Source organism: Lithobates pipiens, unplaced genomic scaffold (assembly GCF_037356315.1).
Source record: "Lithobates pipiens isolate NorthernLeopardFrog02 unplaced genomic scaffold, aLitPip1_a1.2 Scaffold_13, whole genome shotgun sequence".
Classification (NCBI taxonomy): domain Eukaryota; kingdom Metazoa; phylum Chordata; class Amphibia; order Anura; family Ranidae; genus Lithobates; species Lithobates pipiens.
Window position 1 is genome coordinate 277,054,994 of NW_027507718.1, and position 22,844 is coordinate 277,077,837.

Here is a 22,844-nt window from a genome sequence, read left to right on the forward strand (position 1 = left end):
ATGACAACCACCCATAACCCGATTTGTCCCAGGAAATTTACCCATTACAAGGTATATAAATATACAAACAAAAAATGACATAATTTGTAATCAGTAGCTGAAACATTCAGAGTCTGAACGCTTCAGCCTTCGAATCCAAAGTAAATAATCCAGATTTCATGCAAAGACTACGTGAGACGGTCATTCAAATCCTCCTGGAAACATGGACCCGGGCACAGGATTAACCATCAGTACCTGCTGGCTATAGGGAATTTTCTGTCCCCGCACAGAAAGATAAAAACATAAAACAGGGTCGGTGTTCAGGAGGAATACTAGTCTGGTATAAGGAGGAGCTACATGGGAACATCAGTGCAATCAAAAAAGGAGAGAGCCACATCTGACTAAGAATAAGCAGCTCCATCCTTACCTCTCAGTCAGACATCTGCCTGAGTGCAGCATACATTGCCCCAGCAGAGTCCCCATATTTCAGACCAGACACCTATGAGGTCCTACAAAGTGAGGTTATCCACTTCCAATCCCTGGGACAAGTGCTCATGTATGCAGACCTCAATGCTAGGACAGGAAGAGAAAAGGACTATACAAGTTCTGATGGCAACACATACATACTGGGCCATGTAAATTACGATCATGAGTCGATACAGATACAAAGAAACTGCTATGACAGTACAACCAACAAAAATGGAAGAACGCGTCTGAATTTGTGTCGCAGACTGGGCCTCTACATCTTCAACGGCCGTACCAAGGGAGACTCTCTAAGAACGTACACATTTAGCTCCCATGTAGGCTGCAGTGTGGTAGACTATGCCATCACAGATATGAACCCCACACTCATCAATGGTTTTACAGTCACCCCACAAACACACTTGTCAGACCACAACCAACTTCTGCTATTCATTAAATCTTCTAGCAAACCATCACCAAAACTCTACCGGGCTTCTCTCTGCAACCTGTTACCATCATTTAAATGGTCCAAACAGTCTACCACAACAGCTTGAAAACTTCTAAAACAACCCCTTTGAGATATGCCCACGACGTGTGAACCAGGCAGCAAAGGACTTCCATAAAATACTACACACCATCACAGAAACAGCCCAGCTGAGAAAAGCCAATTACAAGAAACCATCCAACAAACAATCCAATAAATAGTTCGACAAAGAATGCAAAGCATTAAGAAACACTCTCCAATAACAAACACAGAGACCCTGACAACACTGACCTAAGGATAGCCCATAGCACCCTACAGAAAAAAATACAATCAAACCCTTCAAAAGAAAAAGCAAAATTGAATCTCCAAAAACCTGGAACAGATGGAAGAGGCACTTCAGGAAAATTCTTTCTGGGAAATATGAAAGAATATTGGTTCAGCACCCAGGAAAAACAACCTCCACGTCCAAAATGGTGACCTCTAGCTAAACTACTTTAAGAACCTCTACAAAGATATTCCAGAGGAGGCTCTAACTGTAGAACAAAAAGACATCATCAAAAGACTAAAGGATCTGGAGTAAAAAATTAAGGACTTCCAGAACCCCCTAGATGGAAAATCCAAAACCTGCAAACCAAAAAATCCAGTGGGATGGATGGAATCCTGCCAGAGATGATTAAACACAGCTCCCCAGATGTACACACTACACTATGAAAAATGTTCAATCTGGTCCTGAGCACTGGTTACTACCCTACAGTATGGAACCAAGGCCTCATAACACCCATCTATAAGAGTGTAGACCAGTATGATCCAGCCTACTACAGGGGCATATGTGTCAGCAGCACACTAGGGAAACTATTCAACAGTATCCTCAATAAACGGATCCTCAACTTCCTGACACATCACAATGTCCTCAGCAGAAGTCAGGCAGGGTTCATGCAAAACCATCGCACCACAGACCACATTTACAACCTGCAGAGCCTCAAGGCCCCAAAGACAGACAGATCCTGAGCCTGTACAGACTGAGCACCCACCGCCTGGAAATCTAATTAGGACGGGACAGGCAGACCTACATGCCCAGGGAGAGTAGACTGTACCAGCAATGTGACCAAGGGGTCCTGGAGGATGAGGACCAATTCCTGCTATATTGCCCAAAGTACTCATCAGTGAGGGACATTCACTTCCATAGACTCTCCACTCTCATCCCAGACTTCAGTTCTATAGAAGAGAAGAGGAAACTCCAATTTCTACTTTGAGATAAGGAGCCAATGGTAAAAATGGCTGCCCAATATGTGACAGCTTGTCACCGACTGAGAGGGACATGAAAGACTGAGGACTTAGAAATCCTTTACATGGACTTATGCCCATTCCCCTCTATATTACGCCCCCCCCCCCCCCCCCCCTTATTTTTTCTTATAGAAACTCAACTGCTTTGGCAATGCTAACATGTATTTGGTCCTTCCAATAAAGCTTAATTGAATTGATGGAGAGAGACAGAGACAAAGAGACAGAGATAGACAAGGAGAGAGACAGAGAGAGATAGCCACAAAGACAGAGGGAGACAGACACAGAAAGTGAGAGACTGAAAGAGATAGGGAGAGAGAAAAACAGGGAAAAAGACAGAGACAGTAAGAGACAATGAGAGAGAGAGACACACACACAGAAAGAGACAGAGATAGACTGACAAGAAGAGAGACAGTGGTAGACAGAAAGAGACAGAGAGAGATAGACAAGGAAATAGACACAGACAGCAGGAGACAGAAAGAGAGAGAGAGACACACACACAGAGAAAGAGACAGAGGGAGACAGAGATAGAAAGAGAGAGACTGAAAGAGAGAAACAGAGAAAAGGAGAGAGAGAAAGAGAGAGGCAAGGAGAGCGATAGAAAGAGACAGAGAGAGAGAAAGACAGAGAGAGACAAGGAAAGAGACAGAAAGAGAAACAGAGACAAGAGAGGGATAGAGAGAGAGAGAGGCAAGGAAAGAGAGATATAGGGAGATTGAGACAGAAAGAGACAGAGAGATGGAGACAGAATAAAAAGAGAGAGACAGAAAGACGGAAAGATAGAGAGAAAGAGAGAAAAGGAGACAGGGAAAGACAGAGAGAAGCAGGGAAAAAGAGAGACGGAACAAGACAGAGAAAGAGACAAGGAGAGAGACAGAGAGAGAGATACAGAAAAAGACACAGAGACAGAGAGAGACTCAAATAGACAGAGAGACAGAAAGAAACAGAGAGAGACAGAGGGAGAAATAGGGAAAGAGAGAGACAGTGAGAGAGAGAGACAGAGGGAAAAAGAGGGAAAGAGATAAGGAGAGACATAGACACAAAAAGAAAGAAAAGGACAGTAAGAGAGAGACATTGAGGGGGAGACTCTGTGTATAGGTGGGAGAGGCATAGTGTGATGTTTGGTTTCTGCCCCCCAAGCTTCAGTGCCATGCCACACCCAGGGCCGCTGTTACAAATGATGGGGTCCCGTACGGTCTACCTGATGGAGCCCCCTTCAACCACGCGCTGTCCCCAGATTGATAGAAAATGCAGGTTTGTTGCTGTTTACACATGCGTGTGGGGCCATTGTGTGGGTTCACAATTGCACAATTTTTTTACATTTTTAAAAATTGACACTGTATCTTTAAGAAAGAGGTCTATAGATCAGATCAAAAACAGGTCCAATTTAGGGAAAAAAAAGAGGGATTTATACTCTCCTTTTTGGGTATAACAAAGATTTTTTCCTAGAATTAAAAACAATATAATACTTTAATCAACCTATACATTTTCAAAGGGAAAAACATGATGAAATTGTACTTTATACTGTTACTGTAAAACACATAGGGAGAAAACAAGTTTGCCCTTGGCATTGTTAAAGTAAAAACAGACCACTAGATGGCAAACATGTTCTGTGTAAATGTAAAAAAGGTCTCAACAGAGAAGCATGCAACATTATTGGGCAATTATTTGCTCTAAAATGGTTTAGAAATTATTACGAAAATAATTAACATCAAGGTATGTTACAATACCTTTTTTTCTTTTTTTGTATTTATGTAAAAGATTTACCAAATAATGACTTATTCCATGGTGTATTAATACAGTAATGATTATTAGTTGGACTTAACATATACATGTTAAGGTATTTCTCCATAGAGAGTTCCATTAAGTATTGCAAATGTAAAAGTTTATATAAGAGTGTTTATAGCAAAGTTACAAAAAAAGGATATGATTAATTTCCTATTTTTGTGTGTAGTGGACAAACAACATGACATTACTTACAACATCATTTTTAATAAAGTTTAAATTTCACCCAAGGGTGGGTATAGCTGCTGTCTTTTGAAGGTTTTGCAAATCAACCCCATCTAGTAGCTATACACCTTGACATGCAACATAGACTTGTTTTAGCTTAGTTATTCTCAAGATGTCCATCTCCAGCTCTTCAAATCTGGTATGGCACTATACCAGCAGCAAGGTCAAAATAGTGAAAATACATAAGCCCACTTAAAGCCCACAAATGTATACTGAAAAAAAGTATTAAACAGCTATTAGCTGTGTCTTTCTGTACCACACAATCTGGTAAATTTTTGTGATGGCTCTGCCTTTCCTATGTGACTTTGGCCACAATATGAACTTGCTGCTTGTATAGTTTCATACTAGACCTCAAGACCTGGAAATTCATTGTAGCAGTCTCATCTGGTTACCAGGAACCAACCAGACTCCCAAATACAGACTGAGTAGATATCTGTTTTCCCTAAGTGTGGCTTATTTGGTGGTCATGTCCTTACACTTTATTTTACCTTTTGATCCACTAAATTTACACTGGCTTCTCTTTGCAACCTGTTACCACTGTTTCCTAACATTTCTGCCCCCATCACTGTGTGGGTGTCTGCTCTTATTTATTTTTATTTTTTTTACTTTTAAAAGGTTTTTATTTTCTTGAAAAAAAAGGGGAGCTCTTTTACAGAGAAGAGAAGAACACCAATGGTACGGTTAGGATATGTGGACTACAAGTCATGGTAAAACAAGACATTAACATGAGATGGATATATATGTGTAAACCCAAGAATAAACATTATTAATTACCAGTCTCTGAAGATCTATAATAGACTTTTAGGCTAACCACCTCCGGTGGTAGCTATTGCTAGAGGTTAGAGGCTCTTAAACTTAGAGGTGTAGGCCCCCTCCGGGGGCATGGAAGGAGTGAAGGGGCATCCGACCCCCCAGGAACCCCTATTGGGAACTTACTGTGATGGATGTTGGGACACCCACTTTACCCACCCCTCCCTGGGGAGGGTCTCCTCACAAAACTTTTGATTGTTAGGGAAGAGCCCTAGTTAGATCCCAGTAGATGTTGGTGAGGATCCCTGAGTGGGGAAATAGGATAGAAAAGCCAGAGAAGGAAAAGAGATAGAGTAGGGTGTGGTGGGGCAGAGGGAAGGAAGGACTGAGCCCGGGAGGGGGGGTTCAACTTCTGGGGTGATGGAAATTCCCATGAATAGAGCTCAAGGCTCCCAGTTAATTTTGAACTTGTGTGCCGAGTCTGTAAGGATACTAGCCAGCTTTTCTTGGGCCATAATCCATGACACTTTCCGTTTGACCGTCTGTATTGAGACTGAAGGTTTCTTTCAGGTCTTAGCTAGGGTTATTTTGGCTCCTAACAGTTTACAGTTACATTTGTAGATCATTGGGATAATGTGAGTTCAGTAGTGTGATCTCTGGAGACCTGGGGATTTCACAGCTCGTGACCCCTCTAATGAGGTTAAAGATCCTTCTCCAGAAAGACCTGATTCTAGGGAATTCCCACCATATATGGGCTAACGTGCCCAATAATTGACATCCCCTAAAGCAGAGGGGGGTCCACTGAGGGATAAATTGTAGCTAGTATGGCGGGGGTCATGTATCACCTAGTCATGCCCTTTATGTTTACTTCCATTGGGGATGTGTTGATAATGCCCTTAAATGGAGTGGTGTATGCAGAGTGCCAGGTGCCCAGGTTCCATTGAATTTGAAGGTCTTCTTCCCAGGCTAACATATACAGGGTTTTACTCAATGGCAGGGAAAGTGACGCATAGATGACTGAAATGCTGCCCCTCTGCTCTATGGCTTGACCACACTAAAGCTCATAGGCTGTGAATTTGGGGGGTTCGGTTTATTTTTCCAAATGCTATGGAGAAAGAGTGAGGTTTGGCTGTATCAGAAACATTATGATTGCGAGAGATCTAGTTTGCTGACACAATGGGCTAGGGAGACAGGACCCCTAGACCTATAATAATGTCCTATACAGTATAGCCCCTTGTCCAGCCACCACTGGAAGGCCTTAATGTCCACCCCTGGAGGAAAGTTTGGATTACGAAACTAGGGGATTCATTTCGGAGATGAGATGAGGTACATGTCTTAATTTGTTCCACACAGCAAAGAAGTGAGAGAGTGTGAGGGCCAGAATTGGCGGGTGGTTTCTAGGTGGGTTCCAGAGGAAAAAGTCTAATGTGTATTGTGGCACAGTCTGGTGTTCCACCTGAATTCAATGTTGTTTTTCCCTATTAGTGTAGATTGTAGAAAATTGGGCTATTCTGGAAGCTTGGTAGTATCTGTGTAAGCGAGGGATACCCAACCCGCTTTGTTTACGGGAGAGGTTTGGTGTCTGTTGTTCTATCCTATATCTGGAGCCTCCCCAGATAAACTTAAGTATTTTGCTCTGAAAGGGCCTGATGTGGTCCTCCTTAGTGGGATGGGGAGGGAATGGAAAAGGTAAAGTATTCTAGGAAGCAGTATCATTTTGATGACATTTATTCTCTCTATCCATGAGAGGTTTTGTTTGGACCAAGACTTTAAGTTTTGCTCCAGTTTGTGATGCATGGGAGGGTAATTTCTGTCATATAGCATGTCAAATTTAGAGGTGAGGGAAATGCCTAAATATTTGATGAAGGAGTCGTTCCAGTCAAATTTGAAGTTGTGTTTCAGCAGTGAGACCATCTCGGTAGTGAGGGAAATGTTTAGGGCTTGAGGTTTGTTGTAGCTGACATGGAGGCCAGAGATGTTCGCAAAGGAAGTGAGAGTACTACAAAGGTTGGGGAGGGAGGTTAAAGGCGAGGTAAGGAATAAAATTAAAGTGTCTAGTGCAAAAATATAAATGAATCACGTGTGTATGTGCAAAACTATATTGCAGGGGTAACAGACCCCACTAGAATAAATTATATCATAAATGTAGCAGTCCCTCAAAAAAAGGAATGAATACAAATATTCAAAGTGCTTAGCGCCTAAATATACACAATAAAACTATATCACACTAGCATATTAAAATCTGTAGATCAAATAGTATAAATAGCAAACTCCTAATGTGCAATAGTAAAGTGCAAAAAAAAATAATCAAAAGGCAAATCCAATCAAGTGCATTAAAAACAAGTGAAATCAAGCAAATAAGTAGATGAATAAAAAAAAAACGTGGATCACACAGTGCAAACAGGCAAATAAATAAAGTCCATAAACAGGATGAAGTTTGCTGATATTCAGTGACTTATTTAGGTGCTTCTCCAGTGATAATATTGGTGAAAAATAATCCTCCTGTGCCGCTTCAATTTTCACAGCACACCAGGTGAAATGGCCCCTTACCTTACTGCTGTAAGGTAAACAGCAGATTACAGAGATCCAGAGAGTGTATCCCTTTCCTGGCGGATAGTAATACCCCACATGACTGACTGATCTCGTAAAGGAAAGAAGGGGGGGCCCAAATGGTGAAGTACATAGATACATCTATTTTAAATTAAAATTGGCAAAAGGTACTCACAAACAGCGGAAAAAAGCATGCATAGAACGAACGAGCGTATCGCTCGTATTGCGGACATCACTTCCAGTATCCTAATTTCCTCTACGTAGTTTAAGGTTAAACCTCTTTTCTTCTATTATAAACTCCCTTCCCCCAAAAAGTTTATCCCTATTGTGGGGTCACCACTACGGTATTTGTAACTTGAAATCATATTCCCTCTCAAGCAGCTCTTCTCTGGAGAGAATAAGTTCAGTGCTCGCAACTTTTCTTCATAATGTCGTCCAGACCCTTTATTAGCTTTGTTGCCCTTCTTTGTACTCACTCCATTAACAGTACATCCTTCCTGAGGACTTGTGCCCAGAAATGGACAGCATACTCCAGGTGCAGCTGGACCAGAGTCTTGTAGAGTGGGAGAATTAGCTCTGTAGTTAATCCCTTTTTTAATGTATGCCAATATTCTGTTTGCTTTGTTAGCATCAGCTTGGCATTGCATGCCATTGCTGAGCCTATAATGTTGTGTCCTCCAAGAAACTACAGGGAAAAAAAATAATGGCGGAAAAGTCTTATTACCCAAAAGTCCGGCGGACTTAGAAAGTAGTTTTGACTCAAAAACTGAGTCTGGCAGACAATACGGCTGTGTGTGTGCTAGTCCGCTGTGCTTTTGAAATGAACGGAGAAAAGTCCATTCATTTTGAGCGCGGCTCCAGGTAGCCGGGACTAGCGAAGGAAGTCAACGTCGCCACCTTTGGTGGCGAGATTGACACATCGCTGGCCCCGTAACCTGGTATGGACTTAAAGGGGAAGCCCTACGCCGAAAAAAACGGCTTGGGGGTCCCCCCCAGGTCCATATCAGACCCTTATCTGAGCATGCTACCCGGCCGGTCAGGAATGGGGGTGGGGACGAGCGAGTGGCCCCCACCCTCCTGAGCCGTACCAGGCCGCGTGCCCTCAACATGGGGGGGTGCTTTGGGGAAGGGGGGCCACGCGGCCCCCCCACCACAAAGCACCTTGTTCCTATGTTGATGGGACCTCTTCCCGACAACCCTGTCTGAAGGCGGCGACATTGACTTCCTTCGCTAGTCCCGGCTACCTGGAGCCGCGTTCAAAATTAACGGACTTTCCTCCGTGTGTGGGTAAGTCCGTTCATTTCAAAAGTACGACAGATACTCCCATGTGTGGGCAGGTCCGCTCGTTCGGAAATTTGGCAGACTTTCCGGCGGTTTGTCCGCTAGATTACGTCCGCCTGATAGTCTGATAGTGTGTACGCGGCATTAGACAAAGTATAATTGACTGATGAATTTGCAATTTTTTTAAACGTTTAAATGTATGCATTTTATTTTTTTTGTTTACACATTATGTCTTGCATAATTCATGGCTAACTTTTTTGGCCCTGTTATTTGAAAGATTATTCTTATTTCTTTTTTTTTTTCATGAAATGTTTTATTGCAAATGAATAGCCATACAGAAAAAGGCAGTTGAGCTTCATTTATGTCAAAGCTAAGATTTCCAAAACAAAAAAGAAGAAGAAGAGTAAAAAAAAAGAGAGAGATCAAAAAACTCCAATTTGAACTTAACTACGATAAACAGGTATACAGTATCATAGGGGCCTACATGGGTAACAAGTGGCCCAGCTGCCTATATAAAGAAAGAAGCACATTTTTGAGATCAATAGCACTTGGTAGCTGAGCCTGGGTGGTTGGTTCCCCCAGCGAGCAGACTAGGCTGTCATTAGAAGTGCAAGCCTAAATGACTGGATTCCAATTTTTTATTCAAATTAAGAGGGTAGTTAGGAGAGAATTGAAAAAGGAAGGAAGACCAGAAGTAGGATGAGACTCAGATTCACAAATCGATGGAACAGTTGGCAAACGCCAATGGCGTGGAATATATAGCTTAGCACATCGCCAACGATTTATTATATACCGTATTCATTTCGGTAGGGAGGTATGGTCCAAAAGGAGTTGCTCCGGGGCATAATCCAAGCTTTAGGAGATTACTTTCCAAATTATATTGTGTACTTGTTTCCAAAAGGGCTAGAAAGGATGGGATAAGACCACCACACGTGGGGCATGGTGCTGATTTCCACTCCACATCTCCAACAGAAATTGGAAACGGTGGGATAAAATTTGTGGAGTCTAGATGGAGTCCGGTACCACCAAGAGAGCATATTGTATATGTTTTCTTGAATTGCCACGTTGAGTGAGCCCTTGTGGATAATTGTGCATGCAGTCTCCCACTCTGTCCCTGAGAATGTCAAATTCAGCTCCCGGGCCCAGGCCTGATAGAATGGGGTAATAGAGATGGGCATTGAGTCCAAAAGCATCCTGTAGAAAAATTAGATCATATGTCGTTGTGGTTGAGAACGACTACAGGTTAACTCCATCGGGTTTAAAGGTCTCTCCCAGAGTGTGGAGTGTAGGGTCGATCTGTGAAGTGAGAAAATGTCTAATTTGAAGATATGCCCGGAAAGGTATCGTATGTGGACTCATCAAAGCATTGATAGCTTCTCGTGATGGCAGTTTCCCCTTGTGGAACAAATGCTGGGCCTGGACATCACGATTTGGCCAACCAAATCGTAAAAAGTAATATGACATATCTGGGGGGAAGGCAGGATTGGAGGCAAGGGGGTGTAAGTAGACCCCTCCTTGGCCCTCCATGTAGGTGCTGACACCATACGATCATATGCTTGGATTTGGGGCCCGATGAGTGGGTGCGACTTAACATTAGTGGGTACCTCCTCTAAATGAAGCCAAGGAAGGAGATGGATGCAAATGTACAGAGGTTTGGGAACTTTCAAGAGCCACCACAGCTTTAATGGTCTCATGAACATTCCAGTCAGCTATCCTGGCTAAGAGATTTGGAATAGTTGATCTTTAGGTTGGACACATTCTTAAAAGATTCCAGTTCCTTAAGTAGATTTGGGAGGGAAATATGCACCTGGAATAAAAATAGCAAAAGATCATCAGCAAATGCCGCTACATTATAGGACGAGCCATGAACTGCTATCCCATGAATAGCAGGGTTTGAACGCAATTTGTTTAGGAATAGCTCAAGTGAGAGAGTGAAAAGCAGAGGGGACAAGGGTCATCACTGCCTCGCCCCATTGAACAGATGAAAGGCGTCCGATAGGTGGCCATTAACCCAGACCATGGCTTAAGAGATTGAATATAGAGCCTGTATGCTGCTAAACATCCTTGGCAACAACCCAGTGCTCTTAATCACTTCAGCCCCGGACCATTTTGCTGGTCAAAGACCAGACCACTTTTTGAGATTCGGCACTGCGTCGCTTTAAAGAGGAAGTAAAGGCAATTTATTTAATTTTTTTAAAGAACACCCTGTAAGGCAAAGGCATAATGAGCTAGTATGCATAGCATACTAGCTCATTATGAATAACTTACCTGAGAACGAAGCTCCCGAAGTGGTCCTCTGTCTTCCTCTTCGCTGCTGCCATGGATCCGCGCTGACGTCACTCCTGCACATGCGCATGGGAGCCGACACTCACGGCATATCGCCACGATCTGCGACCTGCCCCAGTGTGCCTGCACGCCGCTGTCTACGGCGCATGCGCCGTAGACAGCGAAGGCTGTCTTCGGGTAAATAAACGTAACGGTTTAGGAGATATTTCTTGGACCTACAGGTAAACCTTAATCTAGGCTTACCTGTAGGTCAAAGTTGGTTGTAAGGGTTTACAACCACTTTAACTGACAATTGCGCGGTCATGCGACGTGGCTCCCAAACAAAATTGGCGTCCTTTTTTCCCATAAATAGAGCTTTCTTTTGGTGGTATTTGATCACCCCTGCGGTTTTTATTTTTTGCGCTATAAACAAAAATAGAGCGACCATTTTGAAAAAAACGCATTATTTTTTACTTGTTGTTATAATAAATATCCCCCAAAAATATATAAAAAAACATTTTTTTCCCTCAGTTTAGGCCGATACGTATTCTTCTACATATTAAAAAAAATCGCAATAAGAGATTATTGATTGGTTTGCGCAAAAGTTATAGCGTTTACAAAATAGGGGATAGTTTTATGGCATTTTTATTAATATTTTTTTTTACTAGTAATGGTGGCGATCAGCGATTTTTATTGTGACTACGACATTATGGCGGACACATCGGACATTTTTTACATATTTTTGGGACCATTGTCATTTATACAGCAATCACTGCTATATAAATGCAGTGATTCCTGTGTAAATGACACTGGCAGTGAAGGGGTTAACCAGTGGGTGGCAGTGTAGGGGTAAAGTGTTCCTAGGGGTGTGTTACTAACTGTGGGGGGCTGGGCTTTCATTTAGTGAACACTGATCTCTGCTCAAATCACATGGAGCAGAGATCAGCTTCACTAGTTGCTAGGCAGAGCGGGGAAATGCTGTGTACGACGGCATCTCTCCGTTCAGCCGCCCCGTGAGACGATTGCGGGTATGCCCGTGACGATCGAGTCCACAGGACCCGCCACTGGACTCACGGAGGTCCCGAGTGGCACGCGAGCGCCCCGCCAGCAGCGCGCTCGCGATGGCAGGGCGGCTTTAAAGATTTGACGTACCTGTACGCCAATATGCCTGCCCGTGCCATTCTGCCGACGTACATCGGCATGTGCCGTTTGGGAACCGGTTAAGAGTTGCTTCTAGATAGTACTCTATCAAATGCCTTCTCTGTGTCCAATGACAAGAAAAAGCCCCTTTTATTTTGCAAAGTGAGCCAGTAGTGAATATTCAAAGCCTTAACGGTATTATCATGTGCCTCTCGCCCTGGAATAAAACCTACTTGATCCAAAAATATAAGGGAGGACAGAAGAGGGAGCAGACGGTTGGCCAGAATTTTGGCATACAACTTTGCGTTCACATTGAGGAGAGAAATGGGGTGGCAATTGTTCACCTGAGGGCTGTCTTTCCCCTCCTTTCGAATCACAGTCATATGTGCTTCCAAAAGAGAAGGAGAATGAGGGGAAGAGAAGGCAAGTGAACGGAAGACCAATAGAAACCTTGGCTTCAGTATATCCAAGAATGTGCGATAATACTGGAGTGTAAGACCATCTGGGCCAGCGCTTTTCCCTGGTTTCATTTCCTTCACTGCTCTTTCTAGCTCATCACCCAAAATAGCTGCCTCAAGTTCTAAGGCCTCTATCTCAGAAATCAGGGAGAACCCGAAACAAGTCAAGAAATCAGTGATAAGTTGTTTCCTAGAATTCGCCACAGAAGTAGGTTCGATGGGGTCTCTAAGGTTGCAAAATATTTTGTAGTATTCTTCAAATTGTTTAGCAATGGCTTAATTTGAGCAATGTTTAAGGCCTTGAGAGTCTCTAATGGAATGAATTGTTGTTGAGTTCTTATGGGGCTGAACTGCCTTAGCGCCTTATTCACCTGACAAAGACTTTTGGCGAAGCATTGATTGTCGATGGATCTTTTTACCAAGCACTTCAAGAAGCTGTGCTCTAGCATCTGTCAACTCTTGCAAGGTAGATGCAGCGAGGGACTGCTCGTGTGCTTTTTCTGGCGTATGAATGCGGGAATACAAAGAGTTCAGTGTGGTCTGGTGGGACTTTTTTAGAGCCACTGATTCAGATAGGAATTCCCCTCTGATTGTACACTTGTGAGCCTCCCATTGCGTTAAAGGGTCTATATCAGGGGTGTCACTGATTACCACGTTCGCATTCTTAAGAAGGGACAAATCCAATCTACAGATCTTACACCTATTGATCTTTTCTGGGAAAGACAATGTTAAGGTAATGGGGTTGTGGTCAGACAAGACCATAGATTCAATTGTTGCCGAGGATAAGTAGGGGAGGTCAGTTTGAGAAAGAAAAAAATAATCTATTCTGGAGATCTTTTTATGTATGGGGGAGTAAAAAGTGTAGTCCTTTTCATTTTAGCTGCATGCACTCTATCTCCCGAATAGTGCAAGTTTAGGAGATATTCATCACTGTACCTACAGGTAAGCCTTATTATAGGCTTTCCTATAGGTACAAATAATATACTACCACTTTAACCACTTCAGCCCAGGAAAAATTGGCTGCTCAATGACCAGGCCATTTTTTTTGATACTGCACTGCGTCGTTTTAACTGACAAGTCGTGCGACGCTGTACCCAAACAAATTTGACATCCTTTTTTTCCCCACAAATAGAGCTTTCTTTTGGAGTATTTCAGCTCTGCTGTTTTTATTTTTTTCTAAACAAAAAAAAAGTTAATTTTGAAAAAAACACAATATTTTGCACTTTGTTGCAATAAATAGCCTCCATTTAAAAAAAAAAAAAAAAAGCTAATTTTTTTTCTCAGTTAAGGGCGATATGTATTCTTCTACATATTTTTTGTATTAAAAAAGCAAAAAGCATATATTGATTGGTTTGCACAAAAGTTATAGTGTCTACAACATAGGGGATAGATTTATGCCATTTGCATTATTATAATTTTTTTACTAGTAATGGCAACGATCTGTGATTTTTATGGAGACTGCGATATTATGGCAGACACATCGGACACTTTTGACACATTTTTGGGTCAATTGACAATTATACAGCGATCAGTGCTATAAAATTGCACTGATTACTGTATAAATGTCACTGGCAGGGAAGGGGTTACACCTAGGGGGCGATGAAGGGGTTAACTGTGTTCCCTATGTGTGTGTTCTAACTGTGGGGGATGGGACTCACTATAGGAGACGAGAGATCGTGGTTCCCAGCTCGTAGGAACTCACAATCTCTCTCTCCTCACAGAACTGTTTAAACACACACGTCCCAGTTCTGTCTCTCGTGCCTGCAATCGCTCATGGCCGGCAGTCATCTGTGCAGTGGGCGCGTGCGTGTGCCTCCAGCGCCCCGCCTGCTATCCCGCTTAAAGGGATCGACGTATAGCTACGATCGTGCTGACCTGCCGCAGTATAATGACGGCAGCTGGTCGGCGAGTGGTTAATGTGGTAAATGATACACAGTAACTACATTTTTTTTTTATCTAGGAAGTACGGTAATCCTTGTTGGTGAGACTGTAGAGAAGTGGGGACCTTTATCCATATGATATGGCCTTGCTTGAACCTTCACAGCTACTGGACTGCAGTATTCCACTTAAATTCATGGGCCAAGTTAAAGTCACGGGATTCCTTATGAATGAGTCTACAAAATTTACAATTTTAAGTGTGGACTTTTCAACAATTTATCTGCCTATAGTGTTACATATTATTTTATTATGTTTGCGACTAGGCTAATTCTAGCAACAAAAAAAGTGGAAAATAAATATAGCAACGACATTTGGAGTTAATATATGTATACGAGAAACATATGGCACATAATAAGTGCAAATCTGAAAAAATCCACAAGTATTGGGACCTTTGGGTGACGTATAAAAAACACTCAAAAACAATAGTTTCCCTAGATAACATGAAGCTAATCCGTGCTTGCTGGCTAAGAAATCTATATTAATATCTTTGCTTTTGTAGGTGTATGTACATTAGATATGTATTTTGCATTTTGTTCTGCTAAGTTTCCTAATTTGTAATGTTGAACAGTGTTCACGTACACTTTTTGGCAGTGCATTAAGGCCCTATTTCTTTGTCCTTTTTCTTTTAGTGTGCTTTATAGAACAACAACTATGCATGATACCATTTAATATGTCATTATGTTTTGGTATTCCGATATACCTCTTTTATGCCTGAATGGTGTTCTATTGCTTGTTTGTAAAATCTTACACATGTGAAAATTTATTAAAACTGGTACACCCTAGTCAACTGTATACCCATTACTTCATTATTTTATCCATTTGTAATGCAACAGGTAAATAGAAACAATAGTCAGTATTATTATCTTTTTATTATCGTTTTTTTTACTTAAATGTGATACTTTTTTTAAATGAAATATATTCTACAGTATATATTTTACAATACATCTTCATTTAAAATCTTTATCTTACAATTAAAGAAATAAAATAGTGTGATGTTCCTTGAGGCCTGGTTTACATTAGTGTGATGCCAGACATTGCGTGTGATTTGCACCGCATTGCTGTGCAGATGTCTGTGCGATGTGATTTCAGCCATACAAACTGTATGGCTGAAATCCCATTGCATTCGCACCAAAACCTTTTTTGGTCCACACTGGAATCGGATCGCATGGGTGTTCACAGTTATGTGATCACATTCCTGCACCATTTCACAGTTCGCACTGTGAATTGATCTGGGGGTGTCGTTAAATTAACTGGACACCCACAGCAGGTTTCAGATCTCAGTGTGAACCGATGTGCGATTCAGGTGAGATGTGGGAACTGGATTCACAGGGTTCTCGCATCAAACAAACCTACATAAAGCCAACAGCCCTAATACAACGTATTCCTCTGGGACTGTGACATCATAAGGGGTGGAGTCACCATGTAACATCATCCGGTGACCCCGCCCCTTGTCCCTATATAAGTCGCCGCACAACGCGTCCCCATTATGGCCAGAGAGAGCGTTGTGTCAACATTGGAAGAAGGCAGAAGAAGCAAAAGAAGCAGAAGGCGGTGGCGGCGACAGCGGCTTTGGGGGACCTGGGGGGGGGGGGCAATGCCGTTTTTTTCAGCATAGGGCTTCCCATTTAAATCCATACAAGGTGATGGGGCTAGCGAGGTGTCAATCTCGCCGATGGACCGGACCTTACTTTCCATGTGTGGGCAAGTCCGTTCATTTCAAAAGTCCGGCGGACTCCCACCATAGTCCGGCGGATTGTCCACCAGACCTAGTCTGCCGGAAAAGTCCAGTCGTGTGTGGGCAGATCTGCTCATTCAGAAAGTCTGATGGACCTTCGCTGCAAAGTCCAGTGGATTGTCCGCCGGATAGTCCGATTGTGTGTACGCGGCATTAAAGTATTTATTGCATGAAGCCAAATCTTCCAGAAGACTGTGCCCAAAAAAAAACAATGTGCTCCAATCCACCGGTGCTACCGCTCCACTTATAAGTGGCATTTACCTTGGTAGCAGATCTAAAATCAATAGGTCACTTGTGCTTTGAGAAAGGTAATCTGTGCGATTCCACCTCCAGCTCTTAACCGCTACTTCTTGTGCGGAGTCCCTTCAAGAGACCTGCTTCAATATTGTTGTAATGTAACTCAAAGGGAATAGAACAATATTCATTCAATATTCAGTGCACCTTGTAATAAAATATGCTAATTTATTTGGTTTAATATGCACTCACATAAATACATTAACATAGAGCAGTGCTTCAGCCAATAAAATAGAATCTCTCACCAAACTTACAATCTGTGCATGACCAGAAGTGACATCACCGGCTCCGCCTGATGCGCTGCATTACTCTATCACCTCACTTCTTCAATCTTCATCTTACACTTAACTGCTTGCCGATCAGCCGCCACAGTTGTACTGGGGCAACATGGCCGGCTGTGCGAATCGCCGCTATGTTACGTCACTCCTTCTGGTCGCCACTAGGGGCGATGACCACCGGGCTCTCGCAATATGGGGAGGGGAGAAGGGCCAAATCGTCTGTTCATACAAAGTGTGAACAGCGATCTATCTTCTCCCCTAGTCAGTCCCCTCCCCCCTTCATTAGAACACACACTAGGGAACACAACCCCTACACTGCCAGTGACATTTTTACAGTAATCAGTGCATTTTTATAGCACTGATCGCTGTATTAATGCCAATGGTCCCAAAAATGTGTCACAATTGTCCGATGCGTCAACCATAATGTCACAGTCAAGATAAAAATCACAGATCATCGACATTACTAGTAAAAAAATAAAAAATAAAAATGCTATAAAGCTATTTTGTAGACACTATAACTTTTGCGCAAACCAATCAATATAGGTTATTGTAATTTTTTTGTACTAAAAATATGTAGAGGACTACATATTGGCTTTAATATTTTTGGGGATATCTATTAGAGCGTTTTTTTTTTTCGAAATTGAAGTTTTTTTTTTGTTTATAGCGCAAAAAATAAAAACCACAGAGGTGATCAAATACCACCAAAAGAAAGCTCTATTTGTCGGGAAAAAGGACATCAATTTTGCTTGGGTGCAACGTCACACGACTACACAGTGCCGAATCGCAAAAAGTGCTCTGGTCAGGAAGAGGATAAAATCTTCTGGGGCTGAACAGCTTTCCATGACAGCTTTCCCAAAGCACTATAGGCTTGCTACAGAGAAGATATCAATGCAGGCAAAGCTTGCTTTACAGCTCCCTTTGTCTGTCTGAAACATAACAGCTATCTGATAAGGTATTAGTCACTTTTGTAACGAAATAGCTTCTTTCAGCATAGATGAAAATGATACAATTCTTAACTTGTGAAAGGCAACTAAAGCTCCACCTGCTGGCTAGATAAAAGACTACATCATAAAAATATACAATATTTAATATTTAGCGGACTCTAAAGCATTATTTAGCCAATCGATTGTGCTAAAGTACAAGGGACACTTTGATAGAAGGAAAGAGCAAAGTGACAAGGAAATGAGCTCATGCTGCTGCTTCTGCTTTTACTGCCCAGCCATAAGTCCGTGTTCCTGAATTGCAGCAGAGAAATGTTAGATCTCCTGTCTAGCCAGATGGGGCTGTGCTTTTTGGCAGAGATCTGTATATTTTAGGGCTGGGTGGAAAAAATATAAATCCTTTATAGGCAGTTAAACACAGTTCTCATATGGGTATTTAGCCATTTGTCTGAAATTCGGTTTTAAGACTGACTATGAAAAAATTATCTTAGGTAAGGGTTATAATACTTTGCAAGTTTACTGTATTGTACTGTACTGTGTGGTATTTTCAAAGCTAGTAGTGTTTGTTATGCTAAAAGTAGTTCAGAAAAAAAGGCACATCAGAAGACACTACTCAATGTAAAACCCCTAAGGGTTATATGATTCGATCGATAGAATGAGCTACAACTGAAAAGTAACACATGGTAAACAATGATAGGTGTAATCTAGACTTGTTACTGACATATACCAGTGTGATCATCACTGCATAGCATTATACATTTGTGTTTAAGCATTTAAAAAATTCTTGCAGATTTTATAAAGGTACAAACCACTTTGTGAGAGTACTGGTTAAGCTTTAGCTTTGCTATTAATGTGTAGTTTAAACATAACAAATATTTACTTTTTGCTACTTTTTTGGTCTTTAATAACTTGACCTCGGAAGGTTTTGCTCCCTTCATGACCAGGCCATTTTTTTGCTATTCAGCACTATACTACTTTAACGTGGTTGTAAACCCCACCCCCCAAAAAAAAGATGCATACTAGCTCATTATGAATCACTTACCTTAGATCGAAAATAGATAATAATGTGAATTTGACAGTGCTACATATACAATAAGCTTAAATAATAATAAAAATTTAAAAAAAAACATAGGAAAAATAATAATCAATGAAAAAACGTCTATATATAGATACAGATGAATAATGCTCAATGGAAACCGTCCATACACTTGTAGCACTAACCCCCGAAGGAGCTGCTGGTTAGATTGGGCTTACTGTTACCTTCTTTCTCCTCACTTCACATCTAGGGGTTTCCCGTGGTAGATGGCCCAGTAATTTGAGAGACTTACGACAGATCCACTTAAATGGATTTTATTTGCAAAACGTAGACAATGAACAGTCTCTTAACATGGGATCAGAGGATTGGAAAGGAAAGTTCAAGTACTCTTAGTGTCAAAGTCAATATTGAAGAATTTGCTTACTTTGACTGCATCCAGAGAATAGCCATTCGCAACTGGATGTTCACTCAAGTTGGACAGTCCCTCTCTCATAAGGCCTAGCAGCTGACAAGGTGCTTAACTTCAGGAACAAGTCTCTGCCACAGACGTTGTTGTAGAACATACAAGGATAAGTCTCTGCCACAGACGTTGTTGTAGAAGACGTAGGAAACTAAACTTGTAGAACACTCGTGCATCTTTCAGCCAGCTTGGCGATATCCATGAGACTGGATTCTTTTGGGTACTTCAGCCCTTCCAGGCTCTTACTAAGAAACCAACCCGTACACGGTCTTCTTCTGAAGAGTCCTCTCCTGGAATGCTATGAAGTTAATGGGTCTCTCCCAAACTGGAGACGGCACCCAACCACTTCAGAATCCTTCTTTATTTTTCTTGCTTTGGGCTAACCAGCCCAGAGACAACAAGATCGGGTGGATCCACACCCCAGGCCATAGCCTTCCTGGGGGCTGGTCAGGAGGACCAGGACCATGAAGTTAGTATATCCTTCTGCACCGGAACACCGAACCACGTGACATCCGTATCTTAAAAGCTCTCTCCCAGAATCACAGCAAGAGCGCCACTCCCACTGGGCGGACTCTGAGAGAAAGTAACTTAAGCACCCAACCAAACCATAGTTCCATGCCTGCCACAAGAGACAGCGCCCCCTGTGGCCAGGCTGAACATCTCATAGTCAAGTCAGATTGATGCTGAAGTCCAAATGTAGACAATTGTACCCAAACCAAACTGTAGTTCAGGTGTGGAAAAATATATTGCACTAACCAAAAACAAGTAAAAATAAGCAGCTACACACGAATGTGACCAAATTCATATAACCAAAAAAAAACTAAAATGTAGCTCTAAAAAAATACATAAATGTGAAACGTGATAAACCCAAATAAAGTCTGAATATTAAAAAATATGTCTTTAAAGTTCGTGAAGCTCAGAAGTGAAGCTCAAATATGCTATTTCATACAGTGTATGAACCCAAGAAGGTTCGAAAGTGGTGTTTCACACAATGTGTGGGCCAAAGAAATCGCAGAAATATCTCACTTCAATGACATCAAGGTAAATAAGAAATGGGTACTCTTACCGGAACCACTGGACCTGTGCACAAACACTAAGTCGTACAGGCATGTAGGGATGGAACATCAATGGAACCAGGCAGGTCTGTCTGTCGTTGGAAGGGCTGTAGATCTTCAAGTCGGTAGGAGAATGATTTGCATCCTCACAGATGTTCCAATTTTCTTCCCCAAAAAAATGGATAAACGGCAACAAACGAGACTCCCAGCCAATAGTTTGGCGATATATAGAGCTAAACTCATAAGGGGATCATATGAAAAATGAAAAAGAAAAACAGCTTCCCATAGTGTAGATTGAAAAAAGTATATAAATAGCTGTTTATTGGCATAAAACCAGCATGGACAATAAAAATAAAATATAACATAAAAAACGTGATCACATGTTAAAAAGCAATACAGGGAACACGACAACCTTGTCCTACATGTTTCGTCCCATAGGACTTCAACAGGGGCATCTAACTGTTCCCCTGTATTGCTTGCAAATATATAACTAACTAAAAAAGGTAAACACCAATTACAGATCAAATTGTTCAATTAGCAATGAGGCATTCCCCAATAGGATGACACTACTCACATGGTATAGCCATATCGTGCTCTCCGATCGGGGGGCCAATCACCGCTCACATATCAAACCACCGGAAAATACAATTTCAGCCATTAGCCTATCATGAGAAATGAGAGACTGAGGTCTACACATGGAAAGCCCGTGAAAAACAGGCAAAAAGCCTGCGAAAACGGGTCAACACCACAAATTTGAAAGTCTACGAAACAGCAACAGGGACATTACCACGTCCAGGTCCTGATTGTCCAATCAGAAAATAAAACATAAAAGATGACAAAAAATAGATTAATAAACAGAACTAGAATGGGGGGCTATACTAAAGTCAAGTCTCCCCCTCATGCCTCACCTAAACTTAACTCTTAAACCGTTAGTGTACATAATTTCAAAATGGGGCTTAGCTGTATATATAGCAAGCCCCATATTCAGAGTTAATCTAGAACGAGGCTTGGCTATACAGTGCCAAGCCTCACTTTCGAAACAAACAAACGGAATCAAGGAAGAGGCCTGGCTAAACCACAACAAGCCAAGCTTCTCTCTCAGAAGAACCCCGGACCGGAAGTGATGAATGACGCCAGATCCGGAACAAGGCTTCAGCGTCAAATACAAATATCATGGTTGAAAGCGAGGCGTGGCTAAACACATATGTAACCTTAAATTTGAAAAACGCATAGTGCGTGCTCTTCAGGAGCCAGCGCTACACACTGAATAATGCTCAATAAAAAAACGTCCAAATAAAGTGACAATTCTTCTGCTAAAAAGCAAATAAACGAAATACAAGGAAAAAGGCTGTTTCCACGGCCTTCACTGCTCTAGCAACAACAGTGCTCCCACCACCGCGTGCAATGCTCGCTCACCTCCCTGCAAGACCCGGCAGGGGGTCAAACACACTTTTGCACACAGTGTACCTCTCCTATGGGGAATGCTCCACCGTGGTCCCAGGTAGCTCCTTATGGTTCCTTTAAATGGATAAAGCTCCACAGAAAATGGAATAATCTCCCAGTGAGCTGGTTCAACTTAGGTTCCTGGAATGGAATGGAAATGGAAACAGACTTTTTTCTTGTATTTCGTTTACTTGCTTTTTAGCAGAAGAATTGCCACTTTATTTGGACGTTTTTTATTGAGCACTATTCACTTGTATTCATATATGGACGGTTTCCATTGAGCATTATTCATCGGTATCTATATATATGGAAGTTTTTTCATTCATTATTATTTTTCTTATGTGTTGTTTTTTTATTTATTATTTGAGCTTATTGTATATGCAGTGCTGTCACATTCGTTTATTATCTATTTTTTTCTTTTTTTTTTCTTGTGAGAACACTTATGCCGCGTACACACGGGCGGACTGTTCGCCCAACTTTGTTCGTCAAACAATCCGACAAACAGTCCGCTCAAAATTTGCATGAACGGACTTGACCACACACGATGAACGAACAGTCCTCTGAAAGCGTGCGCGATGACGTGAACGGCACGTACGACGGGACGAGAAATACGACGTCCAATACACTGCAATGCAACCTTCGCCGTGTAAATCCTTTCTGAGCATGCGCGAAACTTAGTTTGTCGAACAAGCCTACACACGAGCGGACTGTCTTACGGAAATTCCGAAAAACTTTGTTCGTCAGACTGTCCGCTGAAACTGTCCGCTGAAGCCCACACACGAGCGGACTGTCCGCTGAAACACTGTTCAGCGGACAAAGTTGGGCGAACAGTCCGCCCGTGTGTACGCGGCCTCAGGTGATAGCAGCAGCATTTATTCACTTTCGCAGTAGTTTCTCTTTAATGTTAGTTTATTGATTAGCAGCGCGCAACTACCTTTCTATTTAATTACCTTAGATCGAAGCCCCCGCATCGGTCCTCGTTCACCGCTCCGTCCGGCGACGTT